Source organism: Lissotriton vulgaris, chromosome 4_1, assembly GCF_964263255.1.
Source record: "Lissotriton vulgaris chromosome 4_1, aLisVul1.2, whole genome shotgun sequence".
NCBI classification, from domain to species: domain Eukaryota; kingdom Metazoa; phylum Chordata; class Amphibia; order Caudata; family Salamandridae; genus Lissotriton; species Lissotriton vulgaris.
In genome coordinates this window covers 468,230,612-468,249,127 of record NC_141691.1, presented here as the reverse complement: position 1 = coordinate 468,249,127, position 18,516 = coordinate 468,230,612, and positions in this window count along the sequence as shown.

Here is an 18,516-nt window from a genome sequence, read left to right as displayed (position 1 = left end):
TTTTTTATATATATATATACATACACATACATATATATAAATGCATATGCATATATATGCATATATGTGTATATGTGTGAGTGTAGAGAGAGGTAGAGAGGTAGAGGTGTAGAGGTAGAAAGGTAGAGGTAGAGAGGTAGCGGAAGAGAGGTAGAGACTAGTAGAGAGAGAAGTAGAGAGAGGTAGAGAGGTAGAGAGTAGAGAGTGAGTAATAGAGAGTAGAGAGTGAGTAGTAGAGAGTAGTAGAGAGCAGTAGAGAGAGTAGCAGAGAGTGAGTAGTAGAGAGTGAGTAGTAGAGAGTAGTTGAGAGTAAGTAGTAGAGTGAGTAGTAGAGAGCAGTAGAGAGTGAGTAGTAGAGAGTAGTAAAGAGTGAGTAGTAGAGAGTAGTAGAGAGTGAGTAGTAGAGAGTGAGTAGTAGAGAGTAGTAGAGAGTGAGTAGTAGAGTGAGTAGTAGAGACTAGTAGAGAGAGAGTAGTAGAGTGAGTAGTAGAGACTAGTAGAGAGAGAGTAGTAGAGAGTGAGTATTAGAGAGTAGTAGAGAGTGAGTAGTAGAGTGAGTAGTAGAGAGTGAGTAGTAGAGAGTAGTAGTGAGTAGTAAAGAGTGAGTAGTAGAGAGAGAGTAGTAGAGAGTAGTAGATAGTGAGTAGTAGGGAGTAGTTAGTAGCGAGTAGTAGGGAGTGAGTAGTAGAGAGAGAGTAGTAGAGAGTAGTAGAGTAGTAGAGAATGAGTAGTAGAGAGTGAGTATTTGAGAGTAGTGGAGTAGGAGAGAGTAAGTAGTAGAGAGTAGTGGAGAATATTCCAAAGTTTGGCACAGCACCACTTGCACAATGAGTCCAATCAAATCGTATCACTTAGAGTCCTTATGGATGGATGAATGGGTTTTTATATAGCGCAATATCACCGCCAGGTCTCAAAGCGCTTTGCATTGGGAACCCGTCCTGGTTTTTCCCTGTGAGATAGCCCCTACTGGGTATCCCCAAGGTGAAAGCCAGGCATCCCGCTGCGGGGGGCCATAGTGGAGATTAAGCAAGCTATTGCCCAGAGTTGCAGAGTGTGAACCTGTGATTCGAGAAGGCACCGAAGCGAGAATTACCGAGTCCGTCGACATTTTGGGCTCAAGACCCTGCCGCGTCGGGAATTGAACCCTGGTCCCGGGTCTGATCTCAGCATCCGGGTCTGCCTCCTCTAACTAGTGAACCACACTTCTCCACTACCAGTGAGCCACACTTCTCCAAAGCGCTTATTGAAGCGCTGAATCTTGGTGTATATTCAAATTCTTTTATTTTCCTTAAGTTTATGTACCACAGCCAACCGAAACGTTTCGTTCTGTACAACAGAACTTCTTCAGGGCGTTCTTATTTCCTTCAAGTTATGTCGGTATCCTGTTGTCATATAACTAGATATTTCTTCCAAATGTTAGACGAGACGTAAGTACATTCTTATTCAAAGTGACTAGGTATCAATTTTACCCACACAATTCGGGCAGACTTGAGTAATTTATAGCATCCTCAAAGTCAGTCTTTCAAAAATTCCAAAGTATAGGACATGATAATCCAAAGCCAAATGTTTCTCAAGAAAAGTCATTTTCAATCGTTCGGAATATCGGTGTTTGGGCAGATATGACCCAGTGACCCCCAGTATGCAAGGGGAATTAGTCCCCCCTCTGCAAACGCGCCAGTGGCCTGCATTGCAGAGAGGTGTAAAAAGGGTGTGGCCTCATTACACCTCTCTGCAATGCAGCCCCCTGGCGCATACTGGAGGCTCCTGGTGGGCTAGTTGGCCCCCAGGGACCCCCAGTATGCAAGGGGAATTAGTTCCCCCTCTGCAAACGCGGCAGGGGGCTGCGTTGCAGAGAGGTGTAACAAGGGGCATAGCCTCATTACACCTCTGCAATGCAGCCCCCTGGCGCATACTGGAGGTTCCAGGTGGGCTAGTTGGCCCCCAAGGGCCCCCAGTATGTAAGGGGAATTAGTTCCCCCTCTTCAAACATGCACGGGGGCTGCGTTGCAGAGAGGTGTAAAAAGGGTCGTGGCTTCATTACACCTCTCTGTAATGCAGTCCCCTGGTGCATACTGGAGATTCCTGGTGGGCTTTCAGGTCTTATATAGTTAGGAATTAGCATTAAAAAAACCTTTGAAATTCACTGAAAAAACCATAGGTTTCACACCAGTTATAGTTAGGAATTAGCATTTAAAAAACCTATGAAATTCACTGAAAAAAACATAGGTTTCACACCAGTTATAGTTAGGAATTAGCATTTAAAAAACCTATTAAATTCACTGAAGAAAACATAGGTTTCACACCAGTTATAGTTAGCTGGAAATTTTACTGACATAAAACCATTGAAATTCCCACGCTATAGTTAGTTGGACTCACTATAACTTGCGCGTGTAATGTACTGCTGATGATGTCACATATTACAGCACTCATGACATGGTCAGTGACATCACTCATGACATCAACTCCATAGTTAATGCAACTAACTATATATGCGAATTTCAATGGTTTTGTGCGAGTAAATTAAGGTTTTGTAAATGCTAATCCCTAACTATATATGGTCTATAACCTATGGTTTTTTCAGTGAATTTTCAAGGTTTTGTAAATGCTAATTCCTAACTATATATGGTCTATAACCTATGGTTTTTTCAGTGAATATATATATATATATATATATATATATATATATATATATATATATATATATATATATATATATATATACTAGCAGCCCGTCCCGTCATTGTCCGGGTATGAATTGCTGCTGGCCAGTAGTATATTGTTTTGTAGGATTTCGTTTTGATAGCATTTCTTATCTGTGACAGGCCTGTGAAACACTCTGATTCACAGTGCACTGCTGATGTATCAGTGATGTCATTTGAGATGTCATCAATGATGTCACTGATCAGGTCATGAATGATCTAGTCTGTGACATCATCAGCAGTGGATTGCGGGTGCGAGAAATATAGTTAGTACAACTAACTATAAAGGAGCAATTGCATTGGTTTTGTATGAATGAAATGTCCAGCTAACTATAACACCCCTAAAACTTATAGTTTTTTGAGTAAAATTGCAATGTTTTTTAAATGCTAATTCCTAACTATATAAGGCTTGAAACCTATGGTTTTTTCAGTGAATTTCAAAGGTTTTTTAAATGCTAATTCCTAACTATATCAGGCCTGAAACCTATGTTTTTTTCATTTAATTCAAAGGTTTTTTAAATGACAATTTTTAAATGAATTAATTGGTTTTTTAATACTGATTTACAACATTTTTAAAGGCAGTTGTTCAGAGGGCACGCCCCCTTTTTACAACACTCTGCAGCGCAGCTCCATGGCACTTACTGGAGATACCTGTTGGACTAGTTGCCCTCTAGGGGACCTCTGGATTGAAGAAGAATTAATTCCCCAACTTAAAACACGCCACAGGGACGTGTAATGAAACCTCGCCCCTTTTGACACCTCTCTGCAACACAGCCCCTGGGCGTGTTTGCAGAGGGGGAACTAATTCCCCTTGCATAATGGGGGTCCCTGTGGGCCAACTATCCCACCTGGAACCTCCAGTATGTGCCAGGGGGCTTCGTTGTAGAGAGGTGTAATGAGTCCACACCCTTTTTAACACCTCTCTGCAATGCAGCCCCCTGGCGTGTTTGCAGAGGGGGGACCTAATTCCCCTTGCATACTGGGGGTCCCTGTGGGCCAACTAGCCCACCTGGAACCTCCAGTATAAGCCAGTGGGCTGCATTGCAGAGAGGTGTAATGAGGCCACACCCTTTTTTACACCTCTCTGCAATGCAGCCCCTGGGCGTGTTTGCAGAGGGGGAACTAATTTCCCTTGCATGCTGGGGGTCCCTGGGGGGAAACTAGCCCACCAGGAGCCTCCAGTATGCGCCAGGGGGCTGCTTTGCTTTACCCCGGAGGGCGGCGTCCCTGATACTAAAAAAACATCTAATAAGCCATACACACACACATGTAGCTACTCACCAACCCATGCAGCCACTTATACACAAAGTGAAACACTGATACATATATTTAAATATTTAAAAATTACTCACTAATATATGTATTCACTAAGATACACTTAATAAGCCAGTTAACCAATCATTTTTTTTTTTAAAACATCCATTTAGTCACTTATTTAAAAATGTATTCTTCCATCGACCTTTACAAATACATATGTAAAACATATTTATTTTACAGAAAGACACACATTCACTGGATGGTATCATCAGTGATGTCATGAGTGATGTCACTGACCATGTCATGAGTGATGTAATATGTGACGTCATCAGCAGTGCATTGCAGGCGAGCAAGTTATAGTAAGTCCAACTAACTATAACGTGGAATTTCAATGGTTTTATGTCAGTAAAATTTCCAGCTAACTATAACTGGTGTGAAACCTATAGTTTTTTTCAGTGAATTTAATAGGTTTTTTAAATGCTAATTCCTAACTATAACTGGTGTGAAACCTATGGTTTTTTCAGTGAATATATATATCGATTGACATTTGAGTTATTAGCAATTTGATTCGATATGCAGAATGGTATCATTGCTTAAGCACATACATACAGCATATAAATGTATAGCAATTATTTGTAAACATTTCACATTATGGTAGCAATGTATTTGTACTATTCCAAAATGGCGCCCATTTTTGTCCAAATATAGGCTTAGGAAATGTGTGAGTCCTATGTCCATTTCCATGTAAATACTTTCGAATTTGGGCGCGATAATGTGGTAGGAATACTATATATATGCATTGTGGTCCACACTCCCGCTAACAGTGAGCAAGGACGTTTTGTCCGAAACGCGTCTGTTCGGCATTATCTTTCACCCTGCACCTTATGATTGAATAAAAGCAACTAATACTGCAAGACTGGCTTTGGGCGTATCTTTTGTGTCCACGCGCTGGATTCTGCGCTTGGGACTTTGGCGCGGCTACCGGCTGGATTGTTATATTCATCGGGACAAGGTCTGTACCTAAAGGCGTGGACCCATCCTTTACAAAGCAGGCTGTTCTAAAAACGGACTAAGTGGGATTTATTGCTCCGTCGAGAAACGGTCACAGCCCCCTACACAAATTGCAAAAAACGAGCGAACAACGAGTCACCTGAAAGTAGCTGCTACGGAATCAGTCGGACGGCGAATTCAGAAGGCAGCAACAAAAACGGTGAGCTGGGGAATGTCGCGTAATAGCAATTGCTTAGGTTAAGGAGGTGCCCTGTAAGTCAGCAGAAAGGGTTTGATGCTAGATTACTTACTCAAACCTCAACTTGCATAAAACCAAAAGGAAATAAATGTTGCAGGGCGAAATGTCGGAAGAGCGGGAACGGGAGGAGGCGTTTGATCAGCTGTTTTTGAATCTACCTGAAATAGGACAAGATGGTAACGCGGCTAAAAATAAACCTCCACAAACTGAGAAAATCAATGAAACTAAGAAATTATTGAAGGAATTAGAAAAAAACTCCAGAAGCGAGCTCACTAAGTGGTGGGAGATCCGCCCGTTGGAAAAATATCATGAGGTGGGCAGAGTACCACAAGGGCTACGTATAATGTTATTTCCCAGCTTTGAGAACCCTAACCCCTTACTTTTAAAAGACTGGGCAGAAAGTAACTTGGAGGCATCAATGAGATTACTGTGCCTCCTAGTGAAATATGCCAAGATCGACCAAGAAAAAAACTTGCAGGAGATCGTTCGAATAAATGAAGAGTTAACTAAAGAACAGTTTGCCAAGGATAAAGCACTGATTGAGCAAACAAGAAAAGAAATAAAAGAACGACTCAGAAAACACGAGGAGACAATAAAAACATGAAAAGTATATAAATTTGCCCGCGATGAACAAGACTATAAACTCGGACAAATGTATACATTTGCTCGCAAGTACGATCATTTAAGAAAACAACGGGGTCCAGGAATGACAAAACAGGCACCAGCAAAACAACAAATGCAAACAAGGGAGGCTGATGACAATGAATCCAATGCATCAGGCTCCACGGACAGTCTGGTGCCTAGCAGTGTAGATTCTGATGCTGGACCCCCAGGTGCAAAAGAAGGGGATATGGGCCAACTTACATTGGCGGAAGAACTCGAATACATGCGAGTGCAACGCAAAATGACACTGAGGAACGCAAACTTATCAACAAGCAGTGCAGGAACAAAAGGCGCCGTGAGCGCCGCAAATGCTCCAAGAGGAAGGGGGAGACAACAAAAGAAAAAGTATTGACAGAACAAAAATTAGTAAATGAAAAAATGATCATCAATTTGACTGACACTGAATTGAATGAGGCTGAAAAACAATTATTGACCTTGGGACTCTCATATTGTCCAGAGAGTAATTTTAATTATTGCAATACACGAATAGATGTGTTCAAATTCATTCGGAAGATAAAATTAAAAAAGTACTTTGCAGTAAAAACCACTCTGGCAATCAAAAAATACGTATCAACCCAGGCAAAAGCATCTGCTAGTGGACTGCAAGCCAGAGACACAACCCTCATGAAAACAATGCATCAACTTGATAAAGATGGGGATGACTCAATGAACACACAGGATATAACTATTGAGGAAGGTATCAGTCTCAATGACACAACAGTCAGTACCTTTAAGGCTCCCTCAACGTTTATTCCAAGTATGCCCAAAGACGCTATAGACACCTATGCGGAATTGATTACTGAAGGTCTGAAAAAACTACAAACTAAGGTCATGAAAACACAGAGTTTAACCAACATAAAAATGAGACCGTACAACAACCTAATGAAAAATATAAAAGCAAATGATAATATAATTATCAACCAATCCAATATAGTCCTTTGGGGGAAGAAAGCGTACATAGAAGAAGCCCATAGACATCTTGATGATCAATCTTGCTATACTTTGACTAACATGAAAAACATCATAGACATTCAACACACCTTTTATAATGACTTGAATCGCTGGAAACGAGAGGGACTACTATCAAGAGATGAATTAAAATTTCTACATAAAGAACATCCGGTATTACCAAACATTTACTTTATCCCTAAAGTGCATAAGGGAGTAATTCCGGTACCTGGCAGGCCCATCGTTTCAGCGATAAATAGCCTATTTGAAAACACTTCAAAGTATACTGATTTTCATTTACAGGAATTTTTGTGACCTTCCTTCCAGCTTATATTAAGGACACCAATGAATTTTTGCATTCCTTAAATCAGTGTAGGTAGTCGGCTGATTACCTACTAATAACCATGGACATAGCCACTTTATACACTAGTATCTCCCACACAGACGGTATCAATGCAATCAAGTTTTACCTGGGTAAAAGACCTAGAGAACAGTACAATCATAACAACATGCTTGTTTCTATGATAGACAAATGTTTGAACAATAATGTCTTTTTATTTGAAAACTAGGTTTATAAACAATTGAGAGGAGTGGCCATGGGGGCATGTTTCTCCCCCAGCTACGCGGGGCTCCATGTCGGCTGGTGGGAGGAACATGTCCTCAGGGTTACACACTCCGCATTTTGGCTGAACAACATAGTCAAATACTGGAGATACATCGATGATGTATTCATCATCTGGAAAGGTACCAGTGAACTGGCGCACCAATTTGTTGACAACATCAACACTAACAATTTAAACCTGACCTTCACTGCTGATATCAGTGCTAAGGAAGCCAGCTTTTTAGATGTGCAAGTGCAGATAATAGACAATGTTGTGACCACCAGTCTATTCAGAAAAAATACCGCAGGTAATTCAATACTACATGCGCACAGTTTCCATCCACAGCACACTATTCGAGCCATTCCTTATGGTGAATTTTTGAGGATACACAGGGCATGTAGTTCTATTGAACTTCGCGATCACCATCAGCTAGAGGCAAGAGCTAGACTGATAGCGAGGGGCTGTAACTCCCAGGCATTGGATGTAGCTAGACAAAAAGCCAACCGCCTCAATCGCCTTGAACTATTAGATCCCCTTTGGATATCCAATTCACAAACCAGTGAAGGCAAAGTAACTAACACCATCAGACTAATTACTGGGTTTAGCTGTCAAGCTCGACAGATTGTTTCCATGGTTAAATCACAATGGCCGGTTATTCTTACCGACCCCATACTCAGGGACATTCTGCCCAACACGCCAACCATCACTTATAGGCGAGCGTTTGGGATGCGCAACGAACTAGTCACCAACAGCCCAGAGCTGTCTAAAAGTGAAAACTGGCTACCCCCACGAAAAGGCTTTTTCCGATGCAGCTCTTGTAGGGCTTACAACTTCGGAATTAATACCAAGTCATACATAACCCCCTTCAGCACAAAACTGGTCTTTTTGAATGCACATTATACTTGTAGAACAGAACTGGCAGTATATATGCTTACTTGCAGTTGCAACTTGAGATACGTTGGAAGCACCAAACTACCAGTGCACCAACGTATTTTACAACATCTAAGGGCCATTGTAAATGCGGATCAAAGCTACCCTGTAGCTAGACATTTCCAGCAATTCCATAAGAAGAATTGGGCACATTTAAAATGTTATGTGATCGATGCTGTAACCACCTCCAAAAAAGGTGGAGATTATGAAACTAAACTCAGGCAGCTCGAATCACGATATATTGTGCACCTCCACAGCAAAACACCAGGGGGGTTAAACATGGGGAAAGATCTTAGCAATTTTCTGTAAGAACCCTAGATCCTTCTTTGGTTGCCTCAGGTTCAGCAATCCATAAACTTTTATGGATATAGTTTTCTCTGTAATGTAGTCCACCAAGAGTTATTGACATCCATTTGATGACAAAAACAAATTGCCATATGTACCACAGGTCCTTTTTGCAGTAGATTTTTGATATTCTCTTTTATTTTTTCATTCTTTTTTTATATAATGTAACGTCACAGGGTTTAATTAAATCAAACAAAAGTTTTTTGGATAATTACCCTATGCAATATTTTTCAATATTTTTTCAGTTGTCACGTTTTCCTCTTCACATATTATTATTTTGATTTAAGCCGACCAAATAGTGACCACCTCTACAATAATATCACCAATGAGATATACTTTAATCAGTTTGTGCTTTGACAAAAAAAAGGATTTTTTGGATACCATTCGCGCTACCTCTGATGCAATATATACGATATATATCCTAAGGGAAATTGTGTTTTAAATGACAATAAATCATCTCAGCACGTATAAGGATCACAATACTATGCTGTGAATAATAAACAGTATAGGGGGACACCAATGCGTATTTTCACAGTATGATATAAAAGCACTTTTGCACTTTGCACTTTATAATGCAGAATGTTTGCACATATGGATGTTTACACATCGCACTATGCACTTTATTATTATACCATGTCTCCTATATATTGGATCCTAAAAAATTAATGTTGAAATACGACTTAATACAATGTGTTGTTTTAAACTATGTTTGTCATATATAATTCCCTTTGGTTGTTCCACCGAATGCATCGTATATGTAGACTAGTCTATTAATTTTGATACACATTTTTGTGAAGTATTAATTATACATGTATTTGTACAGTCATGGTTTTTTATCGATTGACATTTGCGTTATTAGCAATTTGATTCGATATGCAGAATGGTATCATTGCTTAAGCACATACATACAGCATATAAATGTATAGCAATTATTTGTAAACATTTCACATTATGGTAGCAATGTATTTGTACTATTCCAAAATAGCGCCCATTTTCGTCCTAATATAGGCTTAGGCAATGTGTGAGTCCTATGTCCATTTCCATGTAAATACTTTCGAATTTGGGCGCGATAATGTGGTACGAATACTATATATATGCATTGTGGTCCACACTCCCGCTAACAGTGAGCAAGGACGTTCTGCCCGAAATGCGTCTGTTCGGCATTATCTTTCACCCTGCACCTTATGATTGAATAAAAGCAACTAATACCGCAAGACTGGTTAGTGAGTGAATGACTGCCTCACTAGTGTCTTTATCAGTAACTACATATGTTTTAATCTATTATATGTGAGTATTGATGTATATAAGTGAGTATATGTGAGAGCGAGAGATTGTAAGAGTTCCTGTTTAAATAAGTATGTGTTTCTATAAGTGATTTTTTAAGAGAGTAAGTATGTGTAAATTTCCATAGAAGTAAAGTGGTAGTGTGTGTATAGTTCTATATGCAAATAAATGGATGTTCAATAGTTTATTTGCATGTGTGAGTATGTGTGTGAGCAACTTTTGGATGACTGTCGGTGTGTAACAAGATGTATAGGTGTATCACTACATATGATGAGTGAGTATATGTATGAGTGACTATATTGAACTGTTGGTGAATGAGTGGTAGTGCATATAGATGGTGGAATTACTGTATTGTTTGTTGTAACTGGTATGGGTATCTCCATTTTTTTGAAAATGTTAATTTCTATTTTTGAATATGTGTTTTAAGGGTTACATTACACTGAAAGGAGGTCTGTCACTCTGTCACAAGGATGGTGTCATCAGTGATGTCAAGAGTGATGTCACTGACCATGTCATGAGTGATGTAATATGTGACATCATCAGCAGTGCATTGCAGGCGCCCAAGTTATAGTGAGTCCAACTAACTATAACGTGGGAATTTCAATGGTTTTATGTCAGTAAAATTTCCAGGTAACTAAAACTGGTGTGAAACCTATGTTTTTTTCAGTGAATTTAAAAGGTTTTTAAATGCTAATTCCTAACTATAACTGGTGTGAAACCTATGGTTTTTTTCAGTGAATTTCATAGGTTTTTTAAATGCTAATTCCTTTCTATATCGAGTTTGTAACCTACGATTTTTTTTTAATTTGCTGATTTGTGTGAGTATTAATTAGCATTATTTTTTTTATAATATTATTTTTTTCAAAATTTTTTTAATAATTTTTTTTTGGGGCGCTCTGGGTCCGCGCACCGGTAAGCTCCCCGGAAAGCGCACCCAGAGCGCTACTTGCGTTTGTGTAAAAAAATATGAATGAAAAGTAAATAATAATGCAAGACATTTAGTACCATACATATAAAAGCAGTTTTTTTGAATAAGGACATGAAAATAATTTTGCATTTCCGTGAAACTATCAAAACGTCACTTCGGCGCGCCGCGTAAGCGCCCCCGGAAGCGCCTACGTTCACGCCACGTATGCGCCTCGGAAGCGCCTATGTTCGCGCCGCGTATGTGCCCCGGAAGCGCCTACGTTCGCGCCGCGTATGCGCCTACGTTCGTGCCGCGTATGCGCCCCGGAAGCTCCTACGTTCGCATCGCGTATGCGCACCCGGAAGCGCTCCGGTGCGCGCAGTGTCAGCGCGTCAAGTCATGTGACTTTTAAAATAACACTTTTCATTGGTTGCTAACAGTTTTTTTTACAAAGAATGAAATCCCCACCCATTTTCTTGACTTCTTCTTTCACTTTTGTGACTGAAAGACCTGCCTTTTTTTCTCTTCGATCTTGCTTGGTTAATCATGGCTGCCAGACCCTCCAGCAGTGAAGATGAGCCTGAATTTATTGATGAAGAGCCTCCTCAGCCAAAGGTGAAAGAGCATTTCATCTGGAATTTTTTTTCCATACCAGATGGACAGAAAAAGATGAATGCTCCAAAAGTGGAGTGCAGGATCTGCAAAAAAGTCCTTTCACGGGGTGACCCCAAAAAGAAATATTCTTTTGGGAACTTCACAATGCTTCGCCATGTGGAGAGGAGGCACCCCCAGAATTTTGCCCGGGAAAGTGTCAGGGCTCTGGCACAAGAGGTTCCCAGTGATGGGGCCTCTACATCCACCGGAGGAGCAACAACTTCTGTGAGGGGGCGATCGCAGGAGCTGGTTCCAAACATTCAGCCTGCATTCAACAAAGGTGTCCTGAAATGCAGATACTGCAATCAACTCCTTACCTTTGGGGAGCAAAGTGTCCTGCTCATGGTTCGAGCATTGGAGAACCATCGCTGCCGTTCCTAGCCCTAATTTTTTTGTTTTTTTAGCTCCTGTTGAGCAGTTTCCATTCCCTGTTTTTGTTTCTGTTCTAAAAAAAGAAAAAAGAAGAAAAACAAAGTTTTTTTCAGAACTACCTCCAATTCTCATCATAGAGCTATATTCTTAAAAAAATGAAAAAGAGTAAGTGAAGTGGAGTGCATTGATAATGGAAAGGAAAATGAGTAAGAAAGAACAGAAAGGTATGAGAGGAGAAAGGAAGTGAAGTAGGGGACTGAAAGAAGGTGAGTGTTGGGAAGGAAAGTAAGGAGAAGGAGAGTGAATATGGGAATGTGGATATTCAAAGAAAATGTTGAAAAGGAACGGGGGTGAGGAAGGGTAAGGAAAGATACATTGCTGGAGTTGCATCATTTTTGAGACACACTCCAGCAGTGCACCACTTTTGCGCTTACAGATATGTCTGAAATACTGACGTATCTGTAAGAAATTCCGACATAATACATCATAAATTTAATATGACGCATGACTAGAAGACTGAAGGCCTCATTTATGAGGCCATGCGTCACTTTAACACCACCGGAGCGTCACTTTTTGTGACGCATCAGTACAGTAAAAAATGCACCTTATTCAGTCATATTTACAAAGTGACGCATCTAGGTAGATGCGTCACTTTGTAAGTCCCTGCGCCACATTATACCTACGTCAGGTGTAATGTATGCAAAAGGGACGTATTGGTGCAAGAAAGGCTCGTAGAGGTGACGCAGTGAAATCTATGAGATATCACTGCGTCAATTTTATGACGCTGTTGCATCCAAATCTTTTGCCTGTATCACAGCAGGCTTAAAACTGATGCAAGCCCTTTCACATGGGGCCTGGCCCCATGTGAAAGGATGCATTGCTGGAGTTGCATCATTTTTGTGACACACTCCAGCAATGCATAACTTTTGCGCTTACAGATACGTCTGAAATACTGACGTATCTGTAAGTACTTCCGACATAATATGTCATATATCTAATATGACGCATGACTAGAAGACTGAAGACCTCATTTATGAGGCCATGCGTCAGTTTAACGCCACCGGTGCGTCACTTTTTGTGAAGCACCAGTGCTGTAAATAATGCACCTTATTCAGTCATATTTACAAAGTGACGCATCTAGGTAGATGTGTCACTTTGTTAGCCCCTGCGCCACATTATACCTACGTCAGGTGTAATGTATGCAAAAGGGACGTATTGACACAAGAAAGGGTCGTAGAGGTGACGCAGTGAAATCTATTAAATATCACTGCGTCACTTTTATGTTGCTTTTGCGTCCAAATCTTACACCTGTTTTACAGCAGGCATGCAGGCCCTTTCACATGGGGCCTGGCCCCATGTGAAAGGATGCATTGCTGGAGTTGCATAATTTTTGAGACACACTCCAGCAATGCATCACTTTTGCGCTTCCAGATACGTCTGAAATACTGACGTATCTGTAAGAACTTCCGACATAATACGTCAGAAATTTAAAATGACGCATGACTAGAAGACTGAAGGCCTCATTTATGAGGCCATGCGTCACTTTAACGCCACCGGAGCGTCACTTTTTGTGACGCACCAGTGCTGTAAAAAATGCACCTTATTCAGTCATATTTACAAAGTGACGCATCTAGGTAGATGCGCCACTTTGTAACCCCCTGCGCCACATTATGCCTACATCAGGTGTAATGCATGCAAAAGGGACGTTTTTGTTTTGCCCCGCGGGACCCTATTATGGCCCCCACATCAAACCTAGGGAGTCAGGGGGGGGTCTACCCTGCCCCCTTATGGTCATTTCCCCCTTTTTTTTGCCACCTCTTGTGTCTCGATCCTACCGAGACACAAGGTGGCGGCCGCTCCGTACTGTCTCGAATGTTTACAGACACCCGTGAGCCAATCAGCTTTCCGTGCGCAAGTCGCGTAGCACGCCCGGTGCACTCCCCGGTGCGCGTACCGGGGCGCGCCTATAGATATATATCGTTTTTGAACCTAAATTACTCAAAATCCACTGCAGCACATATCTTGAGACATAGCAATGGCACATTGGGCTACCAGTCCCTACAATTTTGGCAAGTTTGGTGGAAAATGATTCAGCCGTTCGGTCTAAAAGTGAGTTCGATCACCCTATGGAAATTAACATGGGGAAAACACGTTTTGGGACCCCCCTTTTATCTTGGCCCCCGCTTGACGAATCCCCCCGAAACTTTCAAGGATGAACCGGAGCTCCACAAGGCGAATATGAGGAAATTTTCAGGCAGATTCGTCAACTGGCGCCAAAGTTATTCCAAATAGAATTTTGAGATTTTGCATTGAAAAAAATCCTAACTATAACTACCTACTGGCGACCGCCAGTATGTAATATATATATATATATATATATGCATGTATATATATATATATATATCCATTTTCACATCCTCAATATATATATATATATATATATATATATATATATATATATATATATATATATATATATATATATATATATCCATTTTCACATCCTCCCACAAAGCCCCGGGACACCGTGACAGCGGTGCATCACAGGGTCGGAAGTTTCCCTGTTTCAATGTATCCAGTTTCACAAAGTGCAACAGTTGTTACGCCAATGCACACAGCAATCCAACTGCAGTCCAAGGGTTATTTATTCAATTCATTTCAGCATGAAAAATCAGGCAATAGAGCTGTAGCCCCAACGCGTTACAGCGATAAACTCACCTTGATATATATATTACCTACAGGCAGTCCCCATTAGGTACCTAGTTTCAATAGGAAAAGGGTTTTTTGATTTGCCAATATCTTTGGGGCCGTTTGATGCATCTTCATGAAATTGTGAAAACGAATGGGGCGCTCTGGTCAGCTCCTGTCTTCAAAGTTTCAGGGTGATTTGGGGGGGTCCCAAAACACATTTTCTTCATGTTAATTTCCATAGGAAACTTCAAACAAGGCTTCACAAGAACTGCTGAACAAAATTACACCAAATTTGGAAAAAAGTTAGCACTTAGTTCAGAAAGCAACCTTTTTGTTAAATGGTATAAATCTAGTCAGTAGTTGCGAGAAATTCATATATTAGAAATATTATTATCTGGTGACCGCGGTGGAGCCGTTGAACTGAGTCACAAGAAAAAAGGTAGGAAAACAAGAAAAGGGGGCAGGGTAGAAACTCCCGGACCCTCTAGGCATGCTCAGGGGTCCAAAATAAGCATTTTCAAATGGATTCATGTAGGGTCCGCGAATCCCGCTGCTTCATTTGATTAAGCCTCAGGGTGGGCCAGATCCCGGGAGGAAATGCCAAAATATTATGCAGGGCCTGCAGGGTCCCTGTAGGACAACCTGAGCAGGCATAGGGTACCGCCACCTCCCCAGGGCTAATATGTAAAACACATGTGTGGGGAGGCTCCTGTCTGCCCCCACACTGCCCACGAACACCACCTCCACGGGGCATTAATCTTTAAATGCGGGGGTGCCTTGCAGCTCCCTGAGGACTGCCACCTCCCGGGGCCTGGCCCCTGGGGGATGGTGTCTACAGGGCCGTAATTGGCCTCAGAAGGGGGGTCTCATGTCCCCCTTTTCAATTGTTTTAAAAGAATGTCTCAGGCCCCGGGGGATGGGGACCCCGGGGCCCAAAAGGGTCAAGGGTCAAGGGAAGGAAAGCCACACAGCTCCTTTTCTTAAAATAAAAAGAATAAAAAAAGAAACTGGCAATTTACCCGAGGCCCCACCCCCTCCCTACGCCACTCTGCACATGCACCTCTTGGTGGGCTCTAGGTTGGGGGATGAAGTCCTCATCACTGGTGAGGGTCCTTAGGGGCCAACAAGCCCACCAAGTACCTCCAGTAAGCTCTACATAGTGGGATTGCTGAGAGGTGGTATGAGGCCATGCCCCTTTTTACAACACTCTGCAAATGCACCTCTTGGCACACTGGTGGTGTGGCGATGAGGTTCCCTTGTGTCCTGAAGACCTCATGACTGAAGTGGACTTCATCCCCAAACAGCAGTGTGCCAGGAGGTGTGTTTGCAGAGTGGTATAGAAAGGGGGTGTGGCCTCTTACCACTCTAGCAAACCAGCTATGTGGGGCTTCCTAGAGGTAACAGGAGGGCTATTTGGCCCCCAGGGACCCTCAGGAGCCATGGGGACTTCATGCCCCAACCAAGTACACACCAGGAGGTGTGTTTGCAGAGTGGTGGAGAAAGGAAACAGGCCATGTGTCCTGCTCTCAGCAATCCAACTGTGTGGGGCTTACTAGAGGTAACAGGTAGGCTAGTAGGCCCCTCAGAACCCCCCAGCTGTGAAGGGGACTTCAATCCCCATCCAAGAGCATGCCAGGGAGCGTGTTTGCAGAGTAGGCAAAGGGGGCATGGCCTGTTATGAGAACTTAGCAATCTGGCTGTGTTGGACTTACTGGAGGTAATGTCTTTAGTGTGATACATCTCATGCAACCCCTCTGGTGTGTAATACCAATATGTGGTGATTTTCATGAATTTCTCAGTGAGCCCGTTATTATACGCAGAATGGCGTGCTCTGTAAAAAATCCCATCCCATTCTTTGTGGCTGAGGGCCCTATCCAGCTCCCTCTCCCAACGTTCCCGGCCTTGATTGTGGATGTTTGTAGGTGGTGTTTGGATCATTTCATAGATGTCTGAGATAAGTTTGGCGTCAGAGGTGCGCGATACTAGCCGCCGTTCATATGGTGTGAGGCGTCTGTCTACGGTCCCCCGAACCTGCGGTTGTAGTGCCCAGTGCCTCACTTGGAGGTATCGCATATGTTCTGACTCGGGGAAGCCGTATTCCTGAGTGGAAAAGGGAGCACCCCGTCCGGGCCATTGACGTGATATAGGAACCGACAGCCCACTGGGCGCCAGTGCGCAAAGGTCCCTTTTTCCGCACCTGGGGTAAAGACCGGATTGTCCACCAGTGGCGTAAGTGGGGAGGGGAACGTGGTCAGTTCGTGAGTGCTATTGGTAGCATCCCAGACCTCCAGGGGAACCCGGGTAATGTGGGAAGCTTAGAGGTTTGCCGGCCTGTGCATCTTGGGGAGGAAGGGGATCTCCTGTAGTGGACGTCCTGCCACTGCCTGGTCCTGAAAGAGCCAGTGCTTTTCAGATTCCCACTTGCTCCACTCCACCAAATAGCGCAGCTGCACCGCCTGGTAATAATTATGTAGGACAGGGATTTCAAGTCCTCCGCCCTCTGGGGCCAGCATGGCTATTGTCCTCTTCAATCTGGGCTTCCGGCCTTGCCAGATAAACTGGGCTAGGTCCGCTTGTGTTTTCCGAATCCATTTCGTGGGTGGTCATAGCGGCAGGGCCCGGAAGAGGTAGAGGATTTGTTGCAAGATGGTCATTTTGACCGCGCCTATTCTTCCCAGCCAGGAGAGAGGAAGATGTTTCCATCGGTTCAGTTCCTCCCGGATTCGCGTGCGGAGGGCAGCGTAATTTGCTGCTGTCATGATGGCGAGTGTAGGGGCAAGCTGAATCCCCAAGTAGGGAACAGTATCAGACGCCCACTGAATGGGAAGGAGGCCCTGCAGAAAAGCCCTAGTGGAAGTGGAAAGTGACAAGTCCAAGGCAGTTGACTTATCTGCGTTAATTTTAAACACGGCCACCGCGGCAAAGGCGTCAAGTTCGGCAATGCAAGCAGGTAAAGCAGAGCGGGGATGGTCTAGGGAGATCAGTATGTCGTCTGCATAGAGATTGATGGTATGTGTGTCGCCTCCAAAATGTATTCCTGTTGCTGCTTGATTTTGACGTATCCTTTGAGCGAGTGGTTCTTTATATAGGTCGAATAGGAGGGGTGACAGCGGGCATCCCTGCCTCGTCCCCCTCTCGATCATAAAGCTGGTCGAACTGTAGCCATTAACCCACACCACTGCAGTTAAAAATAAGGGTACGGAACTTCTCCCCAATCCCCGCCTTGGCCAAAACTAATTCTAGATAGGGCCAATGAACTCGGTCGAATGCCTTCTCGGAGTCGACCGCCAACATCCTACGTTCCCCTGGTATTCGGGAGGCTTTTTCGATCAGGTGGACCACTCGCTTGGTGTTATCTACTGTCTGCCATTTTGGGATAAAGCCTGCCAGATCTGGGTTGACGAGGCCTGGTAAATAGGGGGCTAGACGTGCCGCGAGAATGCCGGTATAAAGTTTGAGATCGAGGTTTAGTAACGAGATCGGCCTGTAGGCTTTGCATTTAGTCCTGTCCTTCCCAGGCTTTGGGATGACCGAGAGGGATGCACAGAGGACATCAGGTGGGATGGCCCCGGGTTCGGTGAAGGTGTTAAAAAGGTGGGTGAGGAGTGGGGCTAGAGCAGTGCAGAAGGTCTTATAAAAAATGGCAGAAAAAACATCCGGCCCTGGTGCTTTCCCTACTTTGAGCCGGGCGATAGCGGCAACCACCTCTTCAATGCGGTTATCCCTCTCCAGATATCTGCAGATAGTTTTTGGGGTGACTTTGTTGTGAGGTTACTGGTTTTTGGAATATTTGCAACTTTCCGGGGGCATCTGATCTGTGCTGAAAGAGTGTATGTGGACTGGTGGTCCTGGTTCAGCAAGGAGCTTGCAATAGAGCTTTAAAGTTGACACTAGAGAATCGAGGCACTAGGCTGA